We start from the raw sequence: 14,461 nt of genomic DNA on the forward strand, positions 1-14,461 counted from the left end.
CCATAGAGAGGAAGAAAGGAAGAAGGGGGGGGGTGAGAATTCTTCTAGCCATGAGAACAGATAGGAATCATTGGGATGGATCCAGGCTTGAGCAAGAGTCTTTGGCTCTGAAGTTTGTCTTTCTTAAATGAGAGTGATTAAGCTAGCTGAGCATTAGGGCTTCCATCTTAGTACAATACATTCAGATTCTTATACAGAAACTCAGGGGAAAACCAGGGCCCAAGTCCTTCTGAGGGGCCAGGAACAAACAAATACTTGGTAACCATGATGAGCTTAGGGCTCTGTAGGGGGTGGTAAGGAAAGCTGCCAGCCTCCAGAAAAGGCCAGACTCCAGAAGTGAATGGAGGGAGGCCTACTCGTTCATCTGACCCTAAAACCTAGGATGTATTAAGACTGAAATGAGACACAGCTCTGGCCATCTGGGAAGGGACAATTCCTAGGTTCCTCTATGGAGATGGGAACAACCAAAATTATTAAATACCATTTAGGAAACTAGACCGTGACATATATTATCTAATTACCTCAAGATAACCCTAGGCAGCAGCAGTTGATATGTTTTAAATTAATATTATAGTTTCTTTCTTCTTTCTTTCTCTCTCTTTCCTCCCTCCCTCTCTCTCTCTCTTCCCTCCCCCCTCCCTTCTTCTCCGGACAGGGTCTCAACTAGTCTTGGCTGACCTGGAACTCACAGACCTGCCTGCCTCTGCCTCCTAAGCGCTGGGGTTAAAGGTGCCACCACGATACTTCTTTTTTAAGACTGATAATTCCGGCTTATCTCAAATTTCCTTTTGAGGCAAGGTCACTGATGATGACCATAAACTCTTGATCTTTCTGCCCCTACCACCTCCCAAATGCTGGGACACAGCCATACTCCACCATTCCAGGCTCTCCCTTTTCCAAAAGCCTCATTCTGTAGCCCAGGCTAGCTTGAAAGTCAGTATATAGCCCAGACTGGCCCTCAAACTAATGGACAATCTTCCTGCCTCAGCATCACATGGGCTGAATTAGAGGTGTGAGATGCCCAAGCCTGGTTTGATTTTCTCATTTAATGTTCTCAACAACTAATGTTAACAAGGACATTTGATTGAGGAGTCATTTTACAAAGCAGACAAAGCTGGCATGGTGGCATAAACCTTTAGTACCAGCATTGGGGAGGCAGATCTTGGTGTATACCAAGAGTCCCAGGGACAGCCAGGGCTACACAATAAGACCCTGTCAAAAAAAAAAAAAAGAAAAAAGAAAAAAGAAAAAAGAAAAGAAAAAAGAAAAAGATGGTTAGGTTCCAGAGGAACTTTTTCTAACTGGTGAAGGAACATCTCTAGAAGTTAAGGGAGGGCTGTGGGGGGATGGATTTGGTTTCCAGGATAGGATGAGAGTGAAATGGACGCCCACACCATGTTACTGATAGAAGAACGCCTGATAGCGTCCTCCTCACTTTTTCTTGGCGTTTTGAGAAGGATCTCACTGTGTAGCTCTGGCTAGCCACAAACTCAAGGTTCTCCTTTGGCCAGTGCTGGTGTTACAGGTGTGCACCACAGCATCAGGCCTCAAGAGGAAGAAGGGTGCAGAGATGGAAATGGGCGGCGGGGGTGGGGGGTGGGGGGGTGGGGGAGATGTGCTATTCAGCTGGGGATGTTTTAGGTTTGCAAGACTAGAAGTTGATTTGGAGAGAGTAAGTTCCTTTGTTTTCACCAGCTACTGGTTCAATGGCAGAAAAGGAAATTAGATATTAGAGGGACTTCCCTACTGTTTGGGGCTGATAGGAGCTTTTGCCTTCTGTGGCGATTTGTAAAGACAACACGTTCTTCCGCGACTGCAATGCACAGGAGCTGGAGGCGTGAAAAGTCACCATGTCGCTAGGATTGTGAAGGAGGTGCTTTATTTGATGACCTATGATCAGCTAGAAGGGCCTGAGGTTTTTGAGGGAGAGGAAATTTGCCAAAAGGGCATTTGGAGGATGGCGTTTTTGGGCTCCAGCCTGGGGTGAAGTCAGAGACATAAATCACACCTCCCAACTGCCCATTTCCGCTTTCAGTTTAGTTTCCAGCCAACAGCGCGGTCAGCTTGCCAGAGGCGTGTGTGGATGGAGGTGGGGCGCTGGAGCTGAGGAGAGGCAGTGACTGGGAATGGCAATCAGCAGGGAGATGGGTCAGGGGTGGGCTGGAAGGGATGGGTGCGTGGGGTCGCAGTGAAAGTGGGTTTGAAAGTCCTGTGTGCTGCACTCGGGAGGCAGAAGCTGAAGGATCACTGCAGACCCTGCTCCTTCCGAGGCACCCCTCCTTCGAAAAATCCCAACAAAACAATAGTGACTTGGAGATTTCTCATCCCAGACAAGCCACACCCAGTCTGCTGAATTCTCCCTCAGGTACAAAACACCTGGGCATGCTTAGAGGACTGATACCTTCAGAGAAGCACTGCTCACTTCAGCCAGGAAAGTCCAGATGCTCCAGATGAGTAGAGCCAGAAGGGAGTGGGGAATGATAAAGTTGGGAAACATCCTTCTCCTGTGACCCTCTACTGTGCAGGGCTTGGATGACCTTTCTTCTCTCTGAGAACCTCAGTGTCTGCTGTCCTGTGTTGGGCATGCCTCCTCACCATGGGATTGGGGAGGCAGAGTAGGAGGCACTGGATTGAGTGTGTATGTTAGGAGGGGCAGGTGTTTGAGGGCAGGAAGTCCAGAAAGCAACTCAGACAATGGTTTTTCCGCTGGCATGGGTCCAGGCTGCTGGAGCTTGTCTGACCCCATAGTATCTCTTAATTTGCTCACTCGTGGGGGAAAGGTCCATTTCCAGGTAATTTTATCCAGCCTGGCTTCCTCTTCCAGGTTGTCATGGCCCCATATGGTATGACACTTGCACTTTGATATGGCAAACATGTTTTCATTTATGTTTAGTCTATTTGTTCCTTAAATTGTTCTCTTATGTTCTAGGAGACTACAAGTTTGGGTACAGCCCCTCAGTCTAGCATTGAACATGCGCCTCTTGATATGCAAGGTGACAATATGATTGGATGGGCGAATGGAGACGGAATGTTGGAGTATGTTTCTAAGAAAGGAGAGTGAGCTGAGCATAATCCCAGCACATGGGAGGTTAAGGTAGGAGGATCATGGGTTTCAGGCCTCATCTCACCAACAAAGAGAAAGAATGGGCAGGGCGGTGGTGGCGCACACCTTTAATCCCAGCACTCAGTAGGCAGAGGCAGGAGGATCTTCGTGAGTTTGAGGTCTTCAGAGTGAATTCCAGGACAGCTAGGGCTGTTACACAGAAAAACCCTGTCTAGAAAAACCAAGAGTCGGGGAGGGAGGGAGAGGGAGAGTACAGAAGAAAGGAAGGAAACAGGGAGACAGACAGATGGGAGGGTATGGCCACATCTACCAGGACTTTAACTAGGTAAACTGACATTGAGGCCTTCTACCTCTTCCCTTGCTCCTACCTGAATCCCACAGCCTCTTTCCAGCTCACCATGTGGATAGAGGACACGGCATTGTCTCACTAATGTATCCAATTTATTGTCAGCCTTGCTCCTGTGGTTCTAGAGTGCACAGTTATCCTTATTGTCCAGGCCACTGAAGCCCTGCACAAGTTCCTCAGTTCATCCTAACTCTTAGCAGTCCCCTTCTTCTTAAGTCTTGTCCTTGTGGTCTGCACTGCACAGTCTATCACATAACTACCTAGGGAATTTATAGAGTTCCTGTGAAATTTAGAAATTGAATTCATCTGAATGTACATTTGACAGAAGCAACTATAAGTATTTTATGAAAAGATTACAGAGGATTCTTTTAAAAGAAGATTTATTTTTATGTGTATAAGTGTTTTATCTGCCTGTATTTATGTGCACTACACGAGCATGCTTGGTACCAGGACAGGAGAAGGCATTGAATCCCCAGTTACAGATGAGGATAAACATGGGTCTTCTGGAGGGGCAGCAAGTGCTTTCTCTCTCTCTTTTAAAGATTTACTTATTTGTTTTATGTATATGAATGCTCTATCTGCATGCATGCCTTTATGCCAGAAGAGGGTATCAGATCCTACTACAGATGGTCACGAGCTACCATCTTGCTGGGAATTGAACTCAGGACCTCTGGAAGAGCAGCCAGTGCTCTTAACCACTGAGCCATTCTCCAGTCCTCCACCCCACCCTGCAGCAAGTGCTCTTAACCAATAACCATTGACCCATATTACCCATAGAATTTCTCTCTCTCTCTCTCTCTCTCTCTCTCTCTCTCTTTTTTTTCTTTTTCTTTTTTGAGGCATGGTCTATGTAGCCCTGGCTGTTCTAGAACTCACCAAGATCTGCTTGCCTCTGTCTCCAAATGCAGGGATTAAAGACATGCACTATCACATCCAGCCTCACATAGAATTCTTTTCTTCCTTTCTTCCTTCCTTCTCCCTCCTTCCCTCCCTCCCTCCTTCCCTCCCTCCTTCCCTCCCTCCCTCCCTCCCTTCCTCCCTTTTCTTCTTCTTCTTCTTTTTTTTTGAGATAGGATTTCTCTGTGTTGCTTTTGGAGCCTTCCTGGAACTCACTCTGTATACAAGGCTGGCCTTGACCTTACAGAGATCCTCCTGCCTCTGCGTATTGAGTGCTGGGATTAAAGGCATGTGCCACCACTGCTCAGCTTGTTAATTTTTTCTAAAGGCAATGTGTTCAAATTATATCTTACTAATCAAGCAATGTACTAGTCCATAGGAAAATGGACATAAAAACAACCTTTACCCTCCAGAAGCTGGTCTAGCAGAAGAGATAAGTGCTGTGATTTGTGCTGTGGAGTGCTGGGTAAGATCAGTGATGTCTGGCCGCATTCAGCAAGACCTCAGACTTTGAGTGGACTTCTGTCTTCTCAGCAGTCATTGTACAGACACTGTATCTATTACTTCAATTCTTCCCACAAGTCTTGGGAAGTAAATCTCTGTTTTATAGATGAATATATTGAGAACATGGAAGATTACATAACTTGATATTATATGTTTGTTTATTTAGTTTTGTTTTTCAAGACAGGGTTTCTAACTGTCCTGGAACTTGCTCTATAGACCATGCTGGCCTTGAACTCAGAGATCCACCTGTCTCTGCCTCCCAAGTGCTGGAATTAAAGGTGTGCACTAGCACCCCTGGCTTGACACTGTTGGTTTTTTTTTTTTTTTTTTTTTTTTGACAAGAGTATATCAATCAGGCTGGTATGGAACTCTTGGTCCAGCCTCAGCCCCTTGCATGCTAGAATTCCAGGAGTGTATCACCAACTGTGGCCTAGCTATTAGATTATAGAGTCAGGATTCCAGGAGTGTATCACCACACCAACTGTGGCCTAGCTATTAGATTATAGAGTCAGGATTCAAACTCGTCTTCTTTCTGATGTGACAGACATATTTTCTGTACAAAATAAGAGCATATTAACAACAAAAATCAACATTAACAATTCTACGAGCTGAGCAGTGGTGGCACACATCTTTTTTTAAAATTTTTTAATTTTTTTCTACATTTTTCTCTGCTGCCATCCCTTCCTCTCCCCTTCCCTTCAACCCTCTCTCATGATCCTCATGCTCCCAATTTACTCAGGAGATCTTGTCTTTTCTACTTCCCATGTAGATTAGATCCACGTATGTCTCTTTTAGGGTCCTCGTTATTGTCTAAATTCTCTGGGATTGTGAATTGTAGGCTGGTTTTCTTTGCTTTATGTCTAAAAGCCACTTGTGAGTGAGTACATATGATGTTTGTCTTTCTGGGTTTGGGTTACCTCACTCAATATGCTGTTTTCTATATCCAACCATTTGCCTGCAAATCTTATGATGTCATTTTTTTCTGCTGTGTAGTACTCCATTGTGTAAATGTACCACATTTTCCTTATCTATTCTTCGGTCAAGGGCCATTTAGGTTGTTTTCAGATTCTGGCTATGACAAACAAAGCTGCTATCAACATAGTTGAGCACGTGTCCTTGTGGCATGATTGAACATGCTTTGGATATATCCCCAAAAGTGGTATTACTGGGTCTTGAGAAAGGTTATTTCCTAATTTTCTGAGAAATTGCTACACTGACATCCAAAGGGGCTGTACCAGCTTGTACTCCCACCATCAATGCAGAAGTGTTCCCTTTTCCCCACAACCTCTCCAACATAAGTTGTCATCAGTAATTTTGATCTTGACCATCCTTACTGGTGTAAGATGGAATCTCAGAATTGTTTTGATTTGCAGTATTCAACTTTATATGGAAGGGAAGAAACCCAGGACAGCCGAAACAATCCTGTACAGTACAGGAACCTCTGGAGGTATCACAGTCCCTGATTTCAAACTCCACTACGGAGTTACTGTACTGGGCACACATTTTTATTTTATTTTATTTTTATTTATTTATTTATTTATTTATTTATTTATTTATTATGTATACAACATTCCTTCCATGTATGTTTGTATGCCAGAAGAGGGCACCAGATCTCATTATAGATGGTTGTGAGCCACCATGTGGTTGCTGGGAATTGAACTCAGGACCTCTGGAAGAGCAATCAGTGTGCTCTTAACCTCTGAGCCATCTCTCCAGCCCCTATTTTATTTTTTTTTAATTTTATGTGCATTAGTGTTTTTGCCATGGGTGTCAGGTCCTCTGGAACTGGAATTACAGACAGTTGTGAGCTGCCATGTGGGTGCTGGGAATTGAACCCGGGTCCTCTGGAAGAGCAGTCAGTGCTCTTAACCCACTGAGCCATCTCTCCAGCCCCCATGGGCACACATTTTTAATCCCAGCACTTGGGGCCAGAGACAAGCAGATCTTGGTGAGTTCAAGGACAGCTTGATCCACAAAGTGAATTCAAGTACAGTCAGAACTGTTACACAGAGAAATCCTGTCTGGGGAGAGGGGAGCTGATTGGCCAATAGCTAGGCAGGACTTTTCGGGGGAAAGAATGTTGGGAGGAAGAAGGGTGGAGTCAGAGGAAGGGGGGGGATCTCTGTGAGTTCAAGGCCAGCCTGGTCTACAATGCAAGTTCCAGGACAGCCAGGATTGTTTTATAGAGAAACGCAGTCTTGAAAAACCAAAAATATTAATTAATTAAAAAAAAGAGTTAGCTAGAAAGCAGCCTGAGCTACCAGCTGAGCACTAGTGACTAATGTGTTAAGCCTCTTTGTGGTTACTTGGGAGCACAGCTGAGACACAGAGAAACAGCACTGCAGCTTTGGGGAAGGGACGAAGCCAGAGCCACCTGCTGCTCTGCTCTTCAATTATTTGGGTCAGAATCTTAGGTATCACAGAAGAACCTTGCCTGCTTTGACTGTGACTTTGGTCTTCCTGTTTCAACTTCCCTGAGTGCTGGGATTATAGGCACATGCCACCAAGCCCAGTCACTTGGTAATGGAGGATCTAACCCAGGACTTCATGTATTCTAGGTAAACATTCTACCAACTAAGTTACAGTCCAGCTGCTTTTCCACTGACACTGAGAGGGAGCATTCGCTGTTTTCCATAAGCAGAGTTGGTGTAACATTGTACACCAATGCTAGTATAGATTATACAGTCCTTGAAAGGAAGGCTCATGCCTTAAACTTATTTTGCCTTAAATTATTGCACCAACTGCCCCTCCCACAAAAAGAACATAATAAAACAGCTGGGAGAAATGACAGGTAAAACGGACATTCCTTTGATACTGAACATAAAGCAATTGGATGAAAGAGATATTAATCATCCTGAGCATATTTTCTTCCTTGAGGCTGAGATTTCCCAGGGTGGTGAGAATAGGTGAGTACTGTTATTTCTTATACTGGAATCTCCCTGAACTCTGTTCTCAGCACTTACCATGGGATAGTTTCTTACGCCTGGGGACAGAGGGAAGGCTCTATAATGTCTTACGGAAGCCCACCTGTGAGGAGGAAGCAGAGCTCTACTGGAGGGGAAGTAAAGGGAAGGTAACCTTTCTTCAAAGGCAACATTCCTGTCCCGCGTAGGTCTTTCCCCAAGGATCAAGAGCACAAAGCCAGTCAATGAGATTGTGAGAGGGTGGAGAGCAGCAAAGGGAACCCTAGGAGGTGAACAGGGCAGAGTCTAACATAGTAGAGGCACCCGGACAAGCACCCGGAATCTCTGTTTGCAACAGCAGCTTTCTTTTTTCTTTTAAAATAGAACTATAGGGGCTGGAGAGGTGGCTCAGAAGTTAAGAGCACTGGCTGCTCTTCCAGAGGTCCTGAGCTCAACCATCTGTAACGAGATCTGGTGCCCTCTTCTGGCCAGCAGCAGACATACAGACAGAGTATTGTATACATAATTAATGAAAAAAATCTTTTTATTTATTTATTTATTTATTTATTATTATTATTTTTTTTTTTGGTTTTTCGAGACAGGGTTTCTCTGTGGCTTTGGAGCCTGTCCTGGAACTAGCTCTGTAGACCAGGCTGGTCTCGAACTCACAGAGTGTCCGCCTGCCTCTGCCTCCCGAGTGCTGGGATTAAAGGCGTGCGCCACCATCGCCCGGCGAAAAAAATCTTTTTAAAAAATAGAACTATCATGAATTTGAGTGTTACCCTTGCACAGGGACCATTTTTTCTAGGCCTCGCTTACCTTTTCCGTATCATTCCAATTTTAGGATGTGTGCTTCTGGAGTAAGCGCTGTTCTTTTTTTTTTTTTTTTTTTTTAAGACTAACTCAAGTCCTTGGCCTTCTCAACATACATAGATAGCAGTTCTGACTTCTAATATCTACTTCTCTTAAACGAATGTTCAGTGGTGGGAACCGAGAGTGTGGGAGTATGGCAATTGGAAAGTCAGAACTTTTATTTCCCCACTCTTAGGGTATCTAGTTTCCTGGGCTTAGACAGCTTCTGCTGGTACTAGACTGAATACACTTCTCATCTGAAGAGCAGATACTGGAGGGAGAAAAATACCATCTATTTGACAGGAAAGCAAGGCCTAGAAAAAGGAAACAACTTTCCCGTAGTCATGCAGCTAATATGGGACAGACTGCAGACATTTTGCTGGGGTGGTGGCACAGGCTAGCACTTGGGAAGAGGAGTCAAAAGATCCAGGGTTCAATGGCGTCTCCAAATTCCAGGCTTTTGCTCCCCCAACCCCAACAGAGTAGAAAGTGGCTTTGCTACTGTCCTCAGGTAGAATCCTGTTCCCTTTCCTAGTCTCCTTCTCCCTGGATGCTTGCAACTAGAAACTGAGTTATTTCTCCACAAGTAAGAGAGAGCGCCTGAGTCATTCCGTTTGCGGCAGGAACGCTGATGGACACACTCTGTGGACTCCCTTCCACCCTGGTCAGCTGATTGTACCCAACTGTGGCAATGGCCTGTGTGTGCAGGCAAGCAAAGTGCCCACGTACTAAGTTGAGGCCTGCTGCCCATGCATACCAGGTGGCTAACTGGAGCCTATACTGCACCTGCTGGACCTGTGTCAGTTTCGGTTGGCCTGTGGGGTCCTCTAACCCTATCCAAACATTACCGGCTACTGCCCAGCTCTTTGTTATTGTCTGTTAGTGTTCTATTGCTGGGAAGAGTCACCATGACCATGACAAGTTTTATAAAAGAAAACATTTAATTGGGGCTGGCTTACGGCTTCAGAAAGTCCATTTTCAGCACAGCAGGAGGCATGGTGGGATGCAGGCAGACATGGTACTGAAGAAGTAGATGAGGGTTCCAGATCCAGATCCACAGGCAATAGGGAAAAAGAGCCACTGGCTCTGACTTGGGCTCTTGAAAACTCAAAGTCCACCCCCAGTGACACATTTCTTTCAACCAGGCCACACCTCCTAACCCTTTCAAGTACTGCCACTCCCTAAATATTAGAACATATGAGCCTACAGGGCTGTTCTTCAGACTACCACAGTTACCCTCCAGAACTTGATGGTAAGATCCTATTGTTGAAGATTCCACACACTTGAGTGGAGAATTCAAGTTGGTATTCACCGGAACCTCTACCCCACGGGCTAGCTTTCCCAGTACTAGAAGGAACTAAGGGACTCCTAAGGGAGAAAAGTCATCAGCAGTCTTACCCAGTTGTGAACCCTGTGAGCCACAGTAATGGCGAGCCTGGCGATTTAGGCTCACCAGTGCATTAGTGGTACAGATGCTGTGGGAGTGACCAATGACTTTCTGACTGAATTTGAAGCCTGATCCATAAAATGGAACTAGTACTGTTAGCTGGGCCACGAAAAAAATATCCATGATTAGCTCAGTGATAGGCTCTAGGGAGGACCTAACACGGTTATTGTGTTAAACAGACATAGTAACAACCCCATCTCAAATATCCAGGATTAGCTCAGTGATAGGCTCTAGGGAGGACCTAACACGGTTATTGTGTTAAACAGACATAGTAAAAACCCCCATCTCAAGCTCTTCTTCACATCCACAGATCACCTCATCTCCCATTCTTTACCAGAGAAGCTTCCTTTTACAGAAGGTAGCAACTAATACAGAGACCACAACTGGTCAATGTACAAAGGGAAGGCTGTTGAGTGCTAAATGGGACAGTCAGGTTACATGCCCTCTCCCCAAAGCTGAGGGATCATTGTAAAGGAGGGGCAGAAAGATTTCAGGAGCCAGAGGTGTGTGCAGTGAGACAACATTTGCTGGCCACGAGCTCACAGAGGGTGGGACTGCTTGCATAATGCCTGTACAAGATCAAGCCCATCGAAACCCCAGCATAGATGGCGGTGGATAAGGAAGTTCTATTCCTGAGTAGCTATTAGCAACAGGTGACTGTTGGGAGAATGTGAACCCTTAGAGGCTGTCCATGTTTCAGGATATTATCCTACACTTACATATACAGGCATCACTAACTAGACTCAGTGAGTTAAAAAAAAAAAGGTATGGTGGTACACACCCTTAATCTCAGCGCTTGGAGTCATAGGCAGGCAGATCTCTCTGAGTCTGAGGTCAGTCTGCTCTACACAGATAGTTCCAGACCAGACAGGACTCCATAGACTCTGCCTAAACAGAGACAAAAACCAAAGAAACAAAGAGATCAAGAGAGCTGCTGAGTGGGCCTGCACTTGAAATTGTTCGGAAGAGGAGATGGGGATAGGATAAAAATTGGAAGGGAAGGGAAAGGGTTTGTTTGGACTTAATCACAATGCATTATATGCTTGTTTTCTTTTTTTTTGGTTTTTCGAGACAGGGTTTCTCTGTGGTTTTGGAGCCTGTCCTGGAACTAGCTCTTGTAGACCAGGCTGGTCTCGAACTCACACAGATCCGCCTGCCTCTGCCTCCCAAGTGCTGGGATTAAAGGCGTGCGCCACCACCGCCCGGCTATGCTTGTTTTCTTAAACAGTTAAAAGATCTTGGCGCTGGGAGCTGTGAGACTGCTAAGCAGGTAAAGGCACCTGCTGCCCTGCTGCCAAGCCTGATACCTGAGTCCAAACCCTAGGACCCACATGGTGGAAGGAGAGAACTGGTTCCTACAAGTTGTCTGTCTTCTGATCTCTTCATGTGCACCGTGACATACACACAAACTGAAAAACAAAGGACACTAGCTTTTGCTGTGGCATGCATGCATCCCCATACATGTATGTATCTCTCTCTCTCTCTCTCTCTCTCTCTCTCTCTCTCACGCGAGTGCGCGCGCGTGTGTGTGTGCGCGCGCGCGCACACACACACACACACACACACACACTATATTGAAAAAAATAGATACTGGCATCTCCAGATTGTCAGGAGAGAAAATACCCTCTGCCAACCTAGATTCTTTTTTTTGATTTTCGAGACAGGGTTTCTCTGTAGTTTTTGGTGCCTGTCCTGGAACTACCACTTGTAGACCAGGCTGGCCTCGAACTCAAGGAGATCCACCTGCCTCTGCCTCCTGAATGCTGGATTAAAGGCGTGCGCCACCACTGCCTGACAGGACTTCACATATTCCAGGCTAGTCTCTAATTTATTTATCCAAGAATGAACTTGAAGTTTTTTGTTATTTATTTATTTATTTATTTATTTATTTATTTATTATATTATGTGTATAGCATTCCTTCCACTTGTGCCTGCAAGCCAGAAGGGGGCGCCAGGTCTCATTATAGATGGCTGTAAGCCACCATGTGGTTGCTGGGAATTGAACTCAGGACCTCTGGAAGAACAGTCAGTGCTCCTAACCTCTGAGCCATCTCTCCAGCCCGAATTTGAAGTTTTTATCTTGACTCTACCTCCCAAGTGCTAGGATTACAGGCATGCGATATCATGTTTAGTTTATGAGGTATTGGGATTGAACCCAGGGCTTTGTGGATGCTAAGGAAGCACTCCGCCAACTAAGTTACGCCCCTAGCCCAACAGGGCAACATTTATAAGGGCAGGAAGAGAAATGAGGTTTGGGTGTTGGGGTGAACACCCTACAAAACAGAAATGAGTCCCCTGCTCAGTCTCTCACAGGCTACTTCTCCATGCCATTTCCAGTGCAGTCTCTGGTCACCTTAGATTTGATCGCCACCTGCTGGACACCAAAGCTATGCCTCAGCTTTCTCACTAGAATTTCACATTTATTACAGGGTTAAATTCTTCCTTTTAGAATCTGTTCAGATGAATTTTTTTTCTCTTGGGAGCCAGACTGATTGTCTTTCAGGGAGACTAGGTACATCCCCCGCCATTCCCCAGGCTGCCTTCTCCTAACCAAACATTTTTTTTCTTCTGAGGCCAGCCTGGATAAAGAGCTTCATAGTTCCTTGTTTCAAGTGCCCCAGGGTAGCTGAGCTCCACTCTATTTTGGGAAAACAAACTCAAAACAACACAGAACATTCTTGATAGTAATTGCACGTCTTTGTGTATGTTATTCACACACCAAGTAGGCAAGAAATATTTCAGAGGGCACTGGCTAGCTAGCCCAATTCAACTTAATTTGATGCTTTCGGGAAATAGCATCAGAAACAGGGGTTGCAGGCTCAGTCCCGGGACTGTCCTCTCCCTTCAGATGCCAGCTGCAATCCTTTGGCTGTTCTGTTTCTGACTAACAGTCTATAAAGTGAGGTTCCCTACAATCCGAGTTTTTCTGGGTTGATTAATGTGCTTGAGTGGCTCCCCAAATTCTGAGAAACACACTTATAGTTTATCATAAGGAGTATTAAAGGATCCAAAAAGACTTACGATGAGTGAAGCCTAGTTGAAGGGGTACGGAGTTTCTATGCCCCAGGTCATATACTGATTTCCAGGCCTGTTATCTTCCAGAAATTTGATCAGCTACTAAAGCTCTCAAAGCCCCATCCTTGCCAGGTGGTGATGCACACCTTTAATCCCAACACTCAGGAGGCAGAAACAGGCGGATCTCTGTGAGTTTCAGGCAAGCCTGGTCTACAGAGCTAGTTTCAGGACAGGCTCCAAAGCTACAGAGAAACCCTGTATCAGAAAACAAACCAAACCAAACCAAACCAAACAAAAAAGAAAAGCCCCGTCCTTTGGGATTTTATGACCGCCTTCCAGGGTATAGGCAGACCTCTCTGGCATGAGGTGAAGGACAAGCCAGACCGTGTTTTCATGGCCAGTTCCAGGACAGAAAGACTACAGTTTCTATGATATGCTTTGGGGGAAAGTAATTCCAATTTTTATAGCCTTTTTTGGGGAGGGAGATATGAGCCAAGAACTGCAAATAAAATCCAAAAAGGTATCTATCATACAATCACACCCTACTGTTGACAGGAACCAGCTGGCTAGATGACACAGGCCACAGGACCTCTGGGCAGGAAGAGGGTATTGCCTTTGCTTCGCTTTCTGTTTCCTCTATCTGATTCAAATAAAGGGAACTGGCATGTTCATGTCCTTGCTCATTTAGCACTGATAACCATTAGAACCGTTAAAGTTACTGAGTGTACTGGAAGCTGTGGACTAGCCATTCCATGAAGATCTTGAGCTGCAACTTCAGAAGGGAAAGTTATTTGTGAGTTGTGACAGTTCTGAAATAAATCCTTCATTGGTGAAATGGGGACAGCATCAATCTACATCCTCAAAATGGGCTGCGCTGTACAACATCCATGCAGTTCACAGGGCTAGGAAAACAGATGTAGAAATTTCTCCATCTCCAGCTGACTCTACAATCTAGCTGAATCAAAAAGCCAGTCTTTTCTTATTTTCTGGATGTTGCTTTAAAAGGAAGGAATCAAGGAGGATTTAATAGGTTGTGGTTAATATGCTGTATTGGCTTCACGTCATTTCTGTAAATGTCTTTAGTTTAATCAACACTTCAATGATTTATTATTTTACATGCATTGGTGCTTTGCCTGCATTTATTTCTGTGTGAGGGTGTTGGATCCCCTGAAACCTGTAGTTATGGAGAGTTGTGAACTGCCATGTGGGTGCTGGGCACTGAACCCAGGTGTTTTGGAAGAGTAGCCAGGGCTCTTAACTGCCGAGCCATCTTTCCAGCCCCCCTCCTAGCACTCTGATTACAATCTGAAATGTGTGTGTGTGTGTGTGTGTGTGTGTGTGTGTGTAGGATGTGTACATGTGAATACAGGTGCCCAGAGAGGCCAGAGGTGTCGGACGCCCCTGAGTTAGAGTTACAGGTGATTGCGACTTCC

The 14,461-nt window shown here is 45.2% G+C and overlaps 1 pseudogene; it reads right to left on the reverse strand.

Moving 5' to 3' along the window:
* Positions 1-8,461: 8,461 nt before the first annotated feature.
* LOC121459947 lies at positions 8,462-8,582 on the reverse strand (annotated as a pseudogene).
* Positions 8,583-14,461: the final 5,879 nt, after the last annotated feature.

Source organism: Microtus oregoni, unplaced genomic scaffold (assembly GCF_018167655.1).
Source record: "Microtus oregoni isolate MIOR12 unplaced genomic scaffold, Mior012 000019F_ref0000042, whole genome shotgun sequence".
Classification (NCBI taxonomy): Eukaryota; Metazoa; Chordata; class Mammalia; order Rodentia; family Cricetidae; genus Microtus; species Microtus oregoni.